This window comes from Neovison vison, chromosome 6 (assembly GCF_020171115.1).
Source record: "Neovison vison isolate M4711 chromosome 6, ASM_NN_V1, whole genome shotgun sequence".
In the NCBI taxonomy this organism is placed as follows: Eukaryota; Metazoa; Chordata; class Mammalia; order Carnivora; family Mustelidae; genus Neogale; species Neogale vison.
The window spans coordinates 179,961,925-179,974,214 of record NC_058096.1 but is presented as its reverse complement, the minus strand read 5'-3'; the positions used below and the strand labels follow the sequence as shown (position 1 = coordinate 179,974,214).

The 12,290-nt window shown below is 35.4% G+C and overlaps 1 protein-coding gene across 1 annotated transcript in view; it reads left to right on the top strand.

The window, feature by feature from the left end:
• The window catches only part of CNTN4 (contactin 4), a 952,026-nt gene that overhangs the window by 231,736 nt on the left and 708,000 nt on the right, over positions 1–12,290 (top strand). The window contains exon 3 of the mRNA XM_044253128.1: positions 5,717–5,773. The gene's annotated coding sequence lies outside the window, so the exon portion shown is untranslated. The remainder of the gene's footprint in view (positions 1–5,716; positions 5,774–12,290) is intronic.

Genomic DNA, 12,290 nt, shown 5'->3' with positions numbered 1-12,290 from the left:
TCCAGAGTAAAAATCCTTTTTGACCCAGGATTTGCCAGCTGCTGTCTCTTTCTATTTGCATTTAACCAAGAAGCTCTGCAGTCATTAGTGGATTTCTGATTTCTTTGTATTATAATAAAGCCAATGCAATTCTGTTGACACCAGCTGATATGTTCAAAACTCATAGACCCAATCATTCTGAACAGAGGGAGATTCATCCATTTATTCATACATTAATTTTCGTCTACTCCTACATGTGACTTTTTAGAGTTTATAATAAAAGTCACAACTAAATATGAACCATAATTTCAAGGTGTTATAATAGCAGATAAATTGTATAGATTTAACATTGGAAAATTTAATAAATTGTCAGTAATTTTAAAAGATAATTAAATATTTTGTGCATATTATAAACTGGGCACTGTTCTTTGCATGGATTATTTCATTCTGCCCTCACAAAAACAATGTAAGGTAGATACATAATTATTAGGCTCTTTTTATGCATAAGGAAACAGAACTTAAAGAAAGTGAATAAAATGAAAGCCTTTCCTCATGTTCTTGTTCAGAGGAGGCTGTTACTCTCTTGCCTCTAATGGATGCACAGTTTCTTTCCCTGCATAAAGCATGGCAAAAGTAGCCTAGAATAATGCATGTATCTTTACCTCTTTATAAGGAATGGTATTGTGTGTCTACCTACCTTATTTATCTCTTGAGTGTGCTGGCTGCATTTAAGATGAAAAGTTTTAACTAAATCACTTTCCCCCTGGTAAGAATATGGCTGTTCAACATTTTGTTTTAACCCCCAGTGGAAAGTAAGTAATTCCTAATTATAAAATCAAGAACTTCTCAATACCTTTCTAAGCATCATTAGAAGTTTCCTTTTAAGAGCAGTCAAGAAAACATATGGTAGAAATGAATTTTTTTTTTCAAAGATTTTATTTATTTGTCAGAGAGAAAGAAAGCACAAGCAAGGGGAACAGCAGGGAGAAGCAGAGGGAGAAGTAGGCTTCCCACTGAGCAAAGGAGGCTGATGTGGGACTTCCAATGACCTGAGCCAAAGGCAGACACTTAACTGACTAAGCCACACTAGCATCCCAGATACAGAATTAATTTTTAAGTTACATGTCCCTTACTTAGTTTTTAATTTGGATCCTTTCATTCACTCAGCACATATTTAAGGAATAATTGTTTTAGACTAGGTTGTACAAAGCTCTACAACTTTAAATTGAAGAATAAGACAAGACAGATACATATAGTCCTACAAGAAAAGATACACGTTTATATATGGGGTGAGTGGTAAGCACACTGTGATTATTGTCATATTAGAAACCTGTTGAATGTAACAGGACAACGAAATTCATTACAATCCTGAAATGCTATGATTGTGTAAAGAGGATTATTTCAAAATAATACTCTGATTTTTTTAAAAAAATTGAAATACAGTTTATGTGTAATATATTAGTTTCAGGTGTATAACATAATGATTTCATAATTGTATACATTACAAAATGATCACCATAAATCCTGTTATCACAAAAAGTTATTTCTCTTTTTTTTAATTTATTTTTTTATTTGACAGACAGAGATCACAAGAAGGCAGAGAGGCAGCCAGAGAGAGAAAGGAGGAAGCAGGCTCCCTGCTGAGCAGAGAGTCCGAATGCAGGGCTCCATCCCAGGACCTTGAGATCATGACCTGAGCTGAAGGCAGAGGCTTTAACCCACTGAGCCACCCAGGCGCCCCCACAAAATTGATTTCAATATTATTGACTATATTCACTAAGGTGTATTTTTCATCCCCATGATTTATTTACTTTATAATTGGAAGTTTATACCTTTTAATCCCTTTAACTTATTTCACTTAATCCCCTACCCCCATTTTGGCAAACAGCAAATCCCCAATATTACTTTATACGAGTCAGAATGGTTATTATTAAAAAAGACAATAAATAACAATAAATAACAAATGTTAAAGAAAATGAGAAATTTTGGTGAGGGTGTGAGAACAAGAAACCTTTGTGCCCTGTTAGTGGGAATATTAATTGGTGCAGCCACTATGGAAAACTGTATAGAGTTTCTTCAAAAAAATAAAAAACAAAAAAGAAAAGTGCCGCATGATCCAGTATTTCCACTTCTGAATATTTCCGTGAGGAAAAGAAAACACTGATTTGAAAAGACTTATATGCCCCTATGTTTATTGCAGCATTATTTACAGTAACCAAGATTCTGAACCAATAATCTAAGTGCCCATCAACAGATGTTTGGTTGGATAAGATGTGTATATATATGCAATGGAATATTACTCAGCCATAAAGAATGAAATCTAGCCATTTGTGACAACATGAGTAGACCTAAAAGGTATTATACTAAGTGAAATATGTCAGACAAAAGAAAGACAAATACCATATGACTTCATTTATATGTAGAATCTAAAAAACAAACAAACAAAAAAGGCAACAAAAAGAGAAACAGACTGAAATATATAGAGAAGAGTCTATTATGTTTTTACATTTATTTTGATGATGTTTGTTTGGGTGGTGGTGGCTGAGTAGAGTAGTAGCTTGATTTGTCAGCAAATATTGTGAAGTTAGGGATATTTTTCTGTTTATTTTCCCAGTAACTATTTTTGGAATAAATAAATGAATGTAAATATAAAATCTTTTGGTCTATAATAGTAAGAAACAGCTGAGTATGAATCATATTTATGAGCCAAGAAAATTTGTATATGTAGATTTTCTTGCAAATAATGTTGTGGGGTGATTTTTGTTGTGTCTTTATATTGCTCATCTATAGGTCTTCCTCAGTTCCTTTAGGCACGTAGCTGGGACTTCATATTACCCACAGAAAGCTTGCTTTCAGTGGGCTCATTTCTTAACCAACAATCATTTACTTGCAAGTTGTAGAAATGTACCCTAGTTCACATAAAGAGAAGGGCTGTTGAAACCATATGTCAGGCAGTAATTGCAGTCTAAGAACAGAAAACTGGGTAAAGCCTGACCCTAGAAGAACTTGAAAAGGCAGGAGATATGGCTACTTGTCACCCCTTTTGTTTTTAATACTTCATTTCTCATGGGGATTAGGATTCAGGATGTATGTTATCCCAATCCTAGTTTTTCCAGAACGTCTTTTCCATTCTCTGATTTCTCAACACACAAGTTTCTTTTACAGTAATTCTTCCTGTACCTGCCTTGAATTCTCAGTGGTGCAGTTTAGAATTTCTGAGAGAGAATGCTATTAGGCTTAATGTGGGTCAAGCATTCCTCCTTGTTCAATCACTGTTGCCACTTAGATTTAATTACACAGTACATAGGGCAGTCCTTTCCAGGAGCTGTGGATGGGCTAAAATTTTTAAGGTGCAAATGTTGATTCAGAGACCTTCTTGGGATCAGTCCTGGATATTCCTGCTTACTTTTCCAACCCTTCCAACCTGCCTTCCATTCTTTTGGGTGTTGTTCTTTGCTCTGTGACAGCTAACAAATCAGATAAATGTATTCTTGATGTTAACCCATCTCACAGGTAATTTCTTTTAACCAGTGTTCCCTCTGAGAGCAATTCCAAAAATCAAAGGGATGAATTTAATGCTAAATATTTTAGTTTTTTTAAAAAAAATTTAGAAGATTATTTATTTACTTGAGAGAGAGTGTGTGTGCCCCCACAAGAGAGCAGGAACAGAGAGGGGCAGAGGAAAAGGAGAAGCTGACTCCCTGCTGAGCAAGGAGCCCTAACTGGGGCTCCATCCCAGGAACCCAGGATCATGACCTGAACCTAAGGCAGATTCTTAACTGACTGAATCATCCAGGTGTCCCTAATGCTAAATATTTCAGACAGTGGGAAAATATTAGGATGTATTGCTTTTCAGTGCTGACTTTACTTTTTTTATGTATAATCCTTCTTTATGAAACTATTTTTGATAGATAAGAATCTTTCGCCACTGTTATTATAATGTTACTACTGGTGTGCCATATGCCAGGTAGAAGACTGAATACCTAAATTGCATTATGTCATTGAATTTTTGGTTGTTCTTTGAGGCTGAATAATGCTGTTGTCCCCACTTTACAGGGGAAATTGAGGCTTATGTTAGTTAATGAATTGCTCAAGATTACATGGCAAGTAAATAATTGAGCCATTATCCCATCTATGGGCAGCTCTCTGTTCCATAACTTGTGCTTTTAAAAAAGAGGAACATGATTATTATCTAATAAATAAAATTGAAACCTAAGTTTTCATTTCAAATCTGTATCTGTCACTGCACAAGTATGATATCGACTTGCATTCTGTGAAGAATATTTTTTGTACATATGTACATATATGTGTGTGTGTCAAGTTTTAGTAATAGTTGAAAAGAAAGAATGAACCCTTGATCATAGTTGTGGTTTTTGTTTTTTTCTGGTTTATTATCGTTTTTTACCAATTGTTACTGATATGTAAGCTAGAGTTGCAAGAGATGCCAATAGTTATACATAGAACTTTGCATTCTTATCTGTGGCTATCCCTAATGTAACAAAAAGTTAAACTTTGAGGTACATACTGAACTTTGGTAGCCAACTCACATACATAGAGCTGGTGACTGACCACAGTAACATAAAACAAATGGTGATTTATTTGTGATTCATTATTAACTTGAATATGGGATTTTTGTCTGTTCCATAAGAAATGATTCATTTGTCATAATCATCGGTGGCACTTTATTTATTTGGGGGGAATATATAAGGAAAGACATTAAAAAAAGAAATTACATTTCTGGATATATTAACAATATAAAGAAGACCTATTTGGTCCTTACCCTCTGGACATTATTGATATTAACTTGAAAGTAAACATAGTTAGGTGCTTAAAATTTGATAAATTATTATGATACCCAGCAGGGGCCACCATAAAATTAATAAATGATAATGTATTTATGGTTAATCAGGAAAACAATATTTCTATCTTAATAAATTATACTATATTTAAATGTAAATTAGATTAGACTTGTATAAAGATATTTCTGAGTGACCAATCTATATTGATCTACATAAAATATTTTTAATTATAAAAAATTATAAGACAATTATTTTGTTCAGAAGTAAAGTTATCTACAATAGAAACTTGGTTACAAGATATATACATATACATAAACATGAAGGTATGAATATATGCATTTATTCTCTGTAGTATTGTGTATATATATTTTTCCTTAGAGGGAAACATTATTGCTTCAGGGGAAATTACTCTCAGGCACAGAATTATTTTGCAATTAAAGTTTAACTTGGTGGCTTTAAGAGAAGATATAATACCCTATTTATGGAAAGAGAGTTTTGTTTTTGTTATTGTTAGTCTCATTTTCCATATTCATATGTCTGGCAAAAACCACCAGATATTTTCTAGTTCATTGTTCACCGTTTCATTATTTTATAAGCTTTTATAATATAGTTTCTTTAGAAATTGTCTTTTTTATTGAATCTGAATATCACAAAATATCACAGGCTCCTAGAGCCATTATACTAACAAAGAAAGGCTTGAGTGGTGAATTGACTTGTCAAAAGTCACACAGCTAGTGGGAGACAAAGCAGAGAAAGGAACCTGGAATCCTGGCTCCTAATCTGGGCAATTCTATCAAGCTGGAAATTCATAATGACCATATTTAGTTTTCTTTTCCTCCTAATTTAATTTTAGAATGGCAATAGTTAAGTATCAACTTCCCATAGCTTATTTATACTTGAAAATTGTATTTATTTGTATATTTTTAATTTTATTCTAGGGATCTTTGATATAAAATACCTCCAACAGTATGTGGTCCGAAGAACTGCCCTAAAAGGTAAGCTTCCCACAAGGGAAGATTGTCTTTATTTCACTTTACCTTTGGTTTAGCATCCTTAGTTTTTATGGAAACAGTGATATCTGTTTCTTACAGACTGATGCTATGAGATCATTTTTAGTGTTTTTCTGAAGGTTGAAGTTAATGAAGATAGTGAAATCAAGTAAATTAGGACTTGACAATGGGAAATTGAGACCTTTCCCAAGTCTCTCTGGAGAAGATACTTGTGGTAGCTGCTCTGTGGCTCAGATTAATTTGATAATTGAAAAACTTTTGAATTTGGCATCATGGAAAGAGTATTGGGAATGAAGTAAAAGTTTTTGCAATTTTACCAAGTGATTTTATAGGAAAAGACATTTTATCAGTCAAATCAACACAAATATTAAGTTACTAGATCCTACATGTATTCAGGTCTTAAAATTGAAGCCTTTTAGGGTTAAAACACAAGCAGTATTACTCATGATCTATGATATATGCAAATTTTTTCCTTCATAAAATATTCAGATCCAATAAAGTGAAATACCTGTTTTTATTTCCTAAGGCTGCTATCACACAGTACCATGAACTGGGTGACTGAAAACAACAGCAATTTATTTTTGTCATAGTTCTGTAGTTTAGAAGTCTGAAATGAAAGTGAAGTCACAGTCCTATTCTCTGAAGGCTCTAAGGGAGGACTCCATCCTTCAGTCTTCTAGTTTCTGGTAGTTGGCAACAGTATGTGGTCTTTGTTGGCACGTAATGGCTTCATTCAGATCCCTCTGTCTTCACATAGATTTCTTCCCTGTGCACCTGTGTCCAAACTTGTGTTTGTAATAAGGACACCAGACATTGGATTCAGGGCCCAATCTAATCCAATGCAATCTTGGGATGGTGGTGGAGGAGATCTCATTCCATTGATACACATAAAATAAAGTGCCAACTTATTTTAAAAGTTGTAATAATTATGTCTTGATGGACAATGTATCTCCCAAGCAAGATAAAATTTAAAACTCTGTTATTCAGTACAGGATTGATGACGTTGGGTAAGTATCAGCACACAATTTTGGCTCTCAGGGGAAGATTATTTTTAACACCCTTAATTATTTAAAAAAAATAGGAAAAAATTTATTTCACTTGATTCCTTAGTTGTTTTGCATAAGCCAAGATCGAGTAATATATTTTTTACAAATTAAGTATTGCTCTATAACAAGCCGGTCTCAGATTCATAGCCTAGAAATAGTACATATTAATTATTTCTCATGAATCTATTACATAAGCTGTTTGGATCATCTGATGTGGAACCCATTCTTGACTGGGTGTGTTAGTTTATATAGGGTCACCCAGGCACCTCACACCACATTTTTTTATCCATTCATCCATCAGTGGCTACTTAGGTTATTTGCCTATCTTGATTAATGTAAATAATGCTGTAGTCAACATAAGGGTGCATATATCTTCCCAAATTAGTATCTCTTTTTTTAAATAAATACCCAGAAGTGAAATTAGTGGATCTTATGGTAGTTTTTAAATTTTTGAGAAACCTTTACACTGTTCTTCACAGTGACTACACCAATTTACACTCCCATCACTAGTGCATGAGACTTCCCATTTCTCTACATCCTTGTCAATGCTTTCTATTTTTTGTCTTTTTGATTTTAACCCTTCTGAGAAGTGTGAAGTGGTATCTCATTGTGGTTTTGATATGCATTTCCCTGATGACAAGTGATGCTGAAGCACCTTTTCATGTGCTTGTTGGCCATCTGTATGTCCTCTTTGGAAAAAAAATGTCTATTCAGATCCTCTGCCTGTATTTTAACTGAGTTATTTTTTATACCTGATATTATATAAGATTTTTATGTTTTAGAAATTAGCTCTTGTCAGATGTATGATATACAAATGTAAGTTACTTTCTTATTTTCATGGTTGTTTCTTTCACTGACTGAATTTTTTAGTTTGATGTAGTCCCAGTTGTTTATCTTTGATTGTGCTACTGTTGCTTCTGGAGTAAGATTCAAAAGGATGTTGCTAAGAACAATGTCAAGGAGATTACCACCTATGTTTTATTCTAGGAGTTCTATGGTTTCTGGTCTTAAATTCAAGTCTCTAATCCATTTGAGTTAATTTTTGTATTTGATGGAGGATAGTACTTTAGTTTCACTTTTTTGTATGTGGTTGCTCAGTCTTCACAACACTATTTATTAAAAAGACTCTCCTTCCTTGCCTCCTTTGTCATAAATTGACCATATATGATGGGGGCTTATTTCTGGGCCCTCTTTTCTGTTCCACTGATATGTCTGTTTTTATGCCAATGCCAAAGTGTTTTTTTTTTTTTTTTTTAAAGATTTTATTTATTTATTTGTCAGAGAGAGAGGGAGAGAGAGCGAGCACAGGCAGACAGAGAGGCAGGCAGAGGCAGAGGGAGAAGCAGGCTCCCTGCCGAGCAAGGAGCCCGATGTGGGACTCGATCCCAGGACGCCGGGATCATGACCCGAGCCGAAGGCAGCTGCTTAACCAACTGAGCCAAAGTGTTTTGATTACTGTAACTTTGAAGTACCGTAAGAAATGAGGGAGTGTGATGCCTCCAGCTTTGTTCTTTTTTTTTCCTCTGGAGAGCTTTGGCTATTTAGGACCTTCTGTGATTCCGTATTATTTTAAATCATTTTTGTCCTATTGCAGAGAAAAATGCCATTGGAATTTTGATAAGAATTGCACTGAATATGTAGGTTTCTCCAGGAGGGATAGACATTTTAAGAATATTAATTCTTCTTGTTTTCAGTATAGAAGTCCTTCTCTGTGATTAATTTATTTCTAGGCATTTTATTATTTTTTTGGCATTTTATTCTTTTTGATGCAGTTGCAAAGGGGATTATTAATTTCTCTTTGATAGTTCATTGTTAGTGTATAAAAATGCAATAAACTTTTTTAATACTGATTTTGTATCTTGCAACCTTGCTAAACTCATTTATTAGTTCTCACAGTTTTTTGGTGGACTCTATGGTTTTCTACATATAAAAGCATGTCATCTGTAAGTAGTGATAATTTCATGTCTTCCCTTCCAATTAAATGTCTTTCATTTCTTTTTATTGTCTAATTGTTCTGGCTAGGACTTCCAGTACTATGCGGGAGTTCAGTAGTAAGAGTTTGCATTCATGTCTTGATTCTACTCTTAAGGGCAAAGCTCTCAGCTTTTTGTCATGGAGTATGATTTCAACACCTTAAACTATTAAAAACAGTGGAATTGGAACACAAAAGATGTCATTATATGCTTCATTCTTTTCATGGGTAATTACTGACGACTGAATACGATGACGTAGAAAAGAAGTATCATCACTGGCTTAGTAGGGTCTATAATAAGAAAGTATGCTAATCAAACAAGCAGTTACTGTACCATGTGATTTTCATGTTGTCCACGTTGATACTGGCCCTGGAGGAAAACTTAACCCAGAGAAGAAAAAACACAGAAGACTTCCTCAAACATTAAATTTTTAGTTAGCTGCAGAGAGTTGAAGAAAGATGTGAGAAGGGTACAGGTTGAGGAAAACAATATATTTCTGAAAGAAGGAATAGAATGAAGAAAAGCAAGAGGAAAAAAATGGCATATTAAAAAAATTTTTTTTTTAAAATTCAAGGTAGGGACACCTGGGTGGCTCAGTCAGTTAAGCACCTGCCTTCAGCTCCAGTCATGATCCCGGAGTCCTAAGATCAAGTCCTGCATCAGGCTCCCTGCTCAGCGGGGAACCTGCTTCTCCCTCTCCTCCTGCAGCTCCCCCTGTTCATGATCTTCTCTGTCAAAGAAATAAATAAAAAAAATCTATAAAAAAGATGTGGCGTATATGTTTATATATGTATATGTGTATACACACAGACACAATTGCAATTCTACACAGGTATAAAAAAGAATGAAATTTTTTATGAGGCCAGCATCACCTTGATCCCAAAACCAGACAAGGGTCCCATCAAAAAAAAGAGAGCTATAGACCAATATCCTTGATGAACACAGATGCGAAAATTCTCATCAAAATACTAGCCAATAGGATTCAACAGTACATTAAAAGGATTATTCACCACGACCAAGTGGGATTTATCCGAGGGCTGCAAGGTTGGTTCAACATCCGCAAATCAGTCAATGTGATACAACATATCAATAAAAGAAAGAACAAGAACCATATGATACTCTCAATAGATGCTGAAAAATCATTTGACAAAGTACAGCATCCCTTCCTGATCAAAACTCTTCGAAGTGTAGGGATAGAGGGCACATACCTCAATATCATCAAAGCCATCTATGAAAAACCCACTGCAAATATCATTCTCAATGGAGAAAAACTGAAAGCTTTTCCACTAAGGTCAGGAACACGGCAGGGATGTCCATTATCACCACTGCTATTCAACATAGTACTAGAAGTCCTAGCCTCAGCAATCAGACAACAAAAGGAAATTAAAGGCATCCAAATCGACAAAGAAGATGTCAAATTATCACTCTTCGCAGATGATATGATACTATATGTGGAAACCCAAAAGACTCCACTCCCAAACTGCTAGAACTTGTACAGGAATTCAGTAAAGTCTCAGGATATAAAATCAATGCACAGAAATCAGTTGCATTTCTCTACACCAACAACAAGACAGAAGAAAGAGAAATTAAGGAGTCAATCCCATTTACAATTGCACCCCAAACCATAAGATACCTAGGAATAAACCTAACCAAAGAGGCTAAGAATCTATACTCAGAAAACTATAAAGTACTCATGAAAGAAATGGAGGAAGACACAAAGAAATGGAAAAATGTTCCATGCTCCTGGATTGGAAGAATAAATATTGTGAAAATGTCTATGCTACCTAAAGCAATCTATATATTTAATGCAATTCCTATCAAAGTACCATCCATCTTTTTCAAAGAAATGGAACAAATAATTCTAAAATTTATATGGAACCAGAAAAGACCTCGAATAGGCAAAGGGGTATTGAAAAAGAAAGTCAAAGTTGGTGGCATCACAATTCCGGACTTTAAGCTCTATTACAAAGCTGTCATCATCAAGACAGCATGATACTGGCACAAAAACAGACACATAGACCAATGGAACAGAATAGAGAGCCCAGAAATAGACCCTCAACTCTATGGTCAACTCATCTTCGACAAAGCAGGAAGAATGTCCAATGGAAAAAAGACAGCCTCTTCAATAAATGGTGTTGGGAAAATTGGATAGCCACATGCAGAAAAATGAAATTGGACCATTTCCTTACACCACACACAAAAATAGACTCAAAATGGATTAAGGACCTCAATGTGAGAAAGGAATCCATCAAAATCCTTGAGGAGAACACAGGCAGCAACCTCTTCGACCTCAGCCGCAGCAACATCTTCCTAGGAACATCGCCAAAGGCAATGCAAGCTGGTGCAACCACTCTGGAAAACAGCATGGAGGTTCCTCAAAATGTTGAAAATAGAACTGCCCTATGACCCAGCAATTGCACTACTGGGTATTTACCCTAAAGATACAAATGTAGTGATCCAAAGGGGCACGTGCACCTGAATGTTTTTAGCAGTACTGTCCACAATAGCCAAACTATGGAAAGAACCTAGATGTCCATCAACAGATGAATGGATCAAGAAGATGTGGTATATATACACAATGGAATACTATGCAGCCATCACAAGAAATGAAATCTTGCCATTTGCGACAACATGGATGGAACTAGAGCGTATCATGCTTAGCAAAATAAGTCAAGCAGAGAAAGACAACTACCATATGATCTCCCTGATATGAGGAAGTGTTGATGCAACATGGGGGCTTAAGTGGGTAGGAGAAGAATAAATGAAACAAGATGGGACTGGGAAGGAAACAAACCATAAGTGACTCTTAATCTCACAAAACAAACTGAGGGTTGCTGGGGGGAGGGGGGTTGGGAGAAGTGGGGTGGGGTTATGGACATTGGGGAGGGTATGTGCTTTGGTGAGTGCTGTGAAGTGTGTAAACCTGGCGATTCACAGACCTGTATCCCTGGGGATAAAAATATATGTTTATAAAAAATAAAAAATTAAAAAAAAATGAAATTTTGACATTTATGGCATCATGTATGGACCTAGAGGGTATTATTCTAAGTGAAGTAAGTCAGAAAAAGAAAGACAAATACTGTATGATTTTGCTTATAGCTGGAATAAAAAACAAACAAACAAACAAACAAAATGAACAAACCCAAGCCAAACTCATATATACAGAGAATAAATTGGTTGCCAGAAGGAAGGGGGCTTTAGGGAAGGCCAAGTAGGTAAAGAAGATCAAGAATTACAAGTTTCCAGTTATAGGGGCATCTGGGTGGCTCAGTTGGTTGAACGTCTGACTCTTGGTTTCGGCTCAGGTCATGATCTCAGGGTCTTGAGATTAAGCCCTGCGCCCCCCACCCATCTCTGGCTCATACTCAGTGGGGAGTCTGCTAGAGATTCTCACCCTTGTCCTCTACCCCTCTCCATGCTCACTCATGTACATGCTTTCTCTCTCTTTCTCTAAAAATGAGTGAAGAAATCTTAAAAAAATAC